The sequence below is a fragment of the Corvus kubaryi genome, unplaced genomic scaffold, assembly GCF_017639235.1.
Source record: "Corvus kubaryi isolate FWS band 111438036 unplaced genomic scaffold, C.kubaryi_AGA036_p1.0 66, whole genome shotgun sequence".
Lineage (NCBI taxonomy): Eukaryota > Metazoa > Chordata > Aves > Passeriformes > Corvidae > Corvus > Corvus kubaryi.
The window spans coordinates 7447381-7451671 of record NW_024582054.1 but is presented as its reverse complement, the minus strand read 5'-3'; the positions used below and the strand labels follow the sequence as shown (position 1 = coordinate 7451671).

At 35.0% G+C, this 4291-nt stretch overlaps 1 long non-coding RNA gene across 1 annotated transcript; it reads right to left on the bottom strand.

The window, feature by feature from the left end:
• Positions 1-773: 773 nt before the first annotated feature.
• LOC121673912 lies at positions 774-2489 on the bottom strand. Its single transcript, XR_006019358.1, has 2 exons — positions 2414-2489; positions 774-1683 (listed from the first exon to the last, which is right to left on the bottom strand). It is a non-coding gene; the product is annotated as an uncharacterized LOC121673912 (long non-coding RNA).
• Between the last annotated feature and the right edge of the window lie 1802 nt (positions 2490-4291).

Sequence of the window (4291 nt, the reverse complement as noted above, 5' to 3'; positions counted from 1 at the left end):
ACATTCTGCAATATATAGTTTTGTTTCACTTCAAATATCAGTTCAGATACTGCTGATGGAGAAGAAAAATCAACTATTCAACATAATATTTAGGGTTTTGAGAAATGCACACCTAAAGATGAGACTGTTTTCAAGCTTTTGGTTTTCAGATTGAACATAGGAAAAATGTTTTTGCAAAGAAGCAATTTCTCTAAATATAGTATTTGAAAAAAATCCATTGAACAAAATTGAAAAATAAAACACACTGTAGACTTTAGTTACTACTAAGCTTAATAAAACTGGACAAATAAATGCCCAAACTCACAGGCTGCAACATGGAAAATTATTTAACCATACCCTTTTAAGAAAGTATTCAGATTTGGGCCATCATTTAAGTATTTGTCAGTTTAAGCTATGGCAGAGTCTGGTGATTTTCCTTCAGAATTTTGCCATATTATTTTCAACGCCTGACATTATCTCAGTCGTTTTTCATTGGAACACGTGAGACACTTTTATAGCAGAGCACAAGGCATCTGAATGGTGTTTGGAATACTTGTCTAACACCAGTTGCATGAAGAGGTTCCACTGGCTCCTCCAAGCTGTTCAGCATGGCAGCAGAACTACTACTGCCTTTTGTCCCTGAAGCCTTAGATTCAGGCTCCTCATCTGTTCATTTGAAATGGGGAGTTAATCCAGCATGGATGTCAACCTCCTTATTCCTCCCACACTTCTGGGTACAGATTATTTAGGCTGCCAATCCAATAAAACAGCTCAAGTACAATGCGAGAATAGTGTATTTTTTTCTAAATTCTTTATTCAAAAGAAAATATTTAGCCAATTTAACACAAGGAAAAAAAAGGAACATACATATTTCAGACATCTTTATAGGTATGGAAAATGTCAGCTCATAAGATCACACAATTACATATTATTCTAGATGCCATAGAATTTCTATATATTAGGAACTTTAAAGCAGACATTCAATATTCCATGGAACTGACCAGTTTGGAAATAAAAGATTCACGGTGCTCTGAAGTGCTCTGAGGAGACACCTGAGCTAGCTTGAAGTTCAAGGGGAAGGCTACCCTTGTTAAAGTCACTACAGTATTCCATACTCGTGCATTGCGCACTGTGAACACAACCTCTCTGTAATTCAAATGGGACTGTATATATCCATACAGTTCCACAAGATAACTCTATTAAGTTACTGATGCTTCTGGACTTATTCAGATCCTGTGTTTGACTGGAACAACAATGTCGTGTATATCAATGCTACTGAAAAAGATAAGATACCAGAGGTTGCTGGAGTTCTTCTCTGACAGCTCCCTTAGGAAATAATACAAAAGTATTTATTATTTATATACAAGCATGTCAACACATTTTTAGATAACTCTCTGTACATTTTTCTGTTTAGCAATGGAAACTACAGAATAAATTATATATGACAATTGTGGCTATTCTAAGAAACTTGGTATTGCACAACTGGCAATCTACAAATTAGATGTAAAATGCTGCATACAAGTGATATTTCTTGGTATGGTGTTTGTGTTCATAACTATTTTGTGCCACTATCTGTATAAAATTAAGATTAAATCTACTCAACATAGCCTTCTGTTATCTGATAATATCTGTCCACTTTGTGCACTTTCAGATGTCCTGAGGTGGTACACCAGATGTTAGGAAGGTTGTCTTTTACTTCAAAACCTGCAGGTATAGAGCAAACATATTTTGCTATGCATACCATCTGGTACCTGTTTTTTACCAGAGAACAGAGTGTGTTTAATCATTAAATCAAATCCTGCAGTAGTTAAATCAAATTAATTCATACAGATATATGCGTTTTTCCCCCTGTGGTTTTTCCTATCAAAGTAATCTGGTTACTTTATGTGGCAGAAAATGAAGTCACTGGACCAAATTCTGCTCTTAGATACACACATAACCAACAGGAAGTAAGTAGGTTTGTAAATCCTCACAGAATAATCAGATATGAACAATAGCTATGTTTAATAGAAGTATCTTACATACATGGTAAAGCACTGTCTTCTATTTTTCTATTTTGATCCTCATTACTTAATTAGTAAATCAAAATTTATTTAATATTAGTTTTAAAGATATGCATCAATGCTCTTCACCTTATTTTTTCCTGCAGTATAGATCTAATAAAATTCCTTTTCTGATGCTGGTTCAAATAATGAAACTTTTATCTAGTTCTCTGACAGTTTTTTGAACAATGACTTGTTCATTGCAAAGTATTTTTAGAACTGTTGTTTCATAACCTGTTCTGTCCATTCTTCACTTCATTGGTTTTTGCCTTCTTTTATTGCAATTAATGATAGATATTTATTTATGTAGGTTGGGTTTTTCTTAAAAAACTTATAAATTAAATTCACAAAATTTTTTTTGGTACAGAGATTTGGTACAGAGAGAAGTTTACCTCTCAGCTCAAGAAGTAATATTTCCACAGGATTCTTTTCCTCTTCTGGAGATGCTCATGTCGTAGAGATCACATTTTAGATTCATTGCATTCTGTGGTTATTTTATAAGCAAGCCCACATTATTAGAAAGACTTGCAATCAATCTTCTCATACTGTTCGTGTTCCTTTCACAAGCAGTTAGTTGCTAAAAAAAAAGAAATTACACAGTTTGAACAACTTAACTTGAACAGCAGTATTAAATGGCATATAGTGGTTGAGTGACCACAACAGAGGTAAAAATGACACAGAGAACAAATTAGGGTGATTACACAGGCTAAATACAATTGTTATGATTAGCAAATATTACTGGAAGACAGCAGTCTGCTATGAATTTGCACATTTTTTCACACAGAGAAGCCAGAAATATTTGCTTTACAGGTAAGGAGTGCAAATGTAGCAGCACTGATCATATACTTGTCTTTGTGCACAATAGCCACTAAATTACCAAGAAAGAGACGAAGAGTGGGGAGTATTTCACATTGCCTTTGCTAAGTCTCAAGCAATATTAACAAAGCCGGTCATTGAAATTAACCTTGTACCAAGGCACTGTTCAATAGACTTAGTTAAGTGGAAGAATAAATTAGAACAGTCTGGGTACAAAGTTTTGATTTTCAAAGGCAAATTGCTAAATTAAGCCAACCGGTCAAAGCAATTACTTATGCTAAAGAGGTTTTTTTTCCAGTGAAAAAAAGGCTGAAATTTCTTTCAAGCAGATTTGCAAAAAGTACCTAGAATTTGTGTCCCAAACAAATAGAAAAATCTTTTAAGGAAACATCCCGTATTCAACTGAGTGGTCACCTTGAAAAATGAAAACTGATTTCACACTCATTTAATAAAATTTTTTGCAGTTTTCTCAATAAATCCATACAAGTTTATATGTACACACTGGGTTTTTTTTTTTGGTGGAAATAAAGATACCAAGTTCGAAATTACAATCCATTCCTCACTAAAATGAAAATAATATTTGGTGGTTAGAAAAAGAGGACCTGCAAAGCTGGTAAATGGTAACCCACCCAAATAACTGCAGAAGCTAGAATGCTGCAATTAGATGCATATCTCACTTTTCCCCTTGGTATCAAGCTCTCATCAGGTGTCACCACACTACATATGGAGAATATTTTTTGAATTCCCATTTCTTTCACCTTCAAGATTTTTGCATAATGAGATTCACTTCTATTTATCTGGTTTTGCTCAGAAAAGCCGATGAATTACATGTTACTTTCTTATAAGCACCCTTGGGTTGGATTCAAGAGATTAAAACCAATTAATGAACAGAAATTCTAAATGTTTCTCTTGTCCAGAGTTTTAGATAGTGGTCAGACCCTCCTGACATAAAACTGGCCTAATTCTGACTGAGTTCTTGGTCCTAAATCATAACACCTTCAACAGCACCAAATGCTGGCTCCATGCACAAGAGCCACAGCAAGTATGAAAAATTTCATCATGCATGAAAATGTTGTGTGAGTTTCAGGGAAATTATCATTTCCTACACAATCCAAAGTTTCTGCTAGTCTTTTTGGTGCTGATAGCAGGACTTCCAAGTGCTGATAGATTTTGAACTGTTTGCAATCCCCGACCTGAGGTGAGCAGACAATCCTACACTGCGGCTAATCCTGCACTAGAAGTGCTGCCTATCTCTCTGCCTGGCCCTTTCACTGATCTACAGGCTTAATTCACTCCCAGATCTTGCTTTATTTTTCCAGGATATTTGTAGAGTCATAAACACCTCTTTAGGCACAACAGATGAAGCTGAAAGTGGAGAGCACTGGTGTTACTTAATTTTCAGTTTACTTCTTCTTCTGCAGCACTTAAGAGAGAAGGTGTGAGAAAGATGTGTG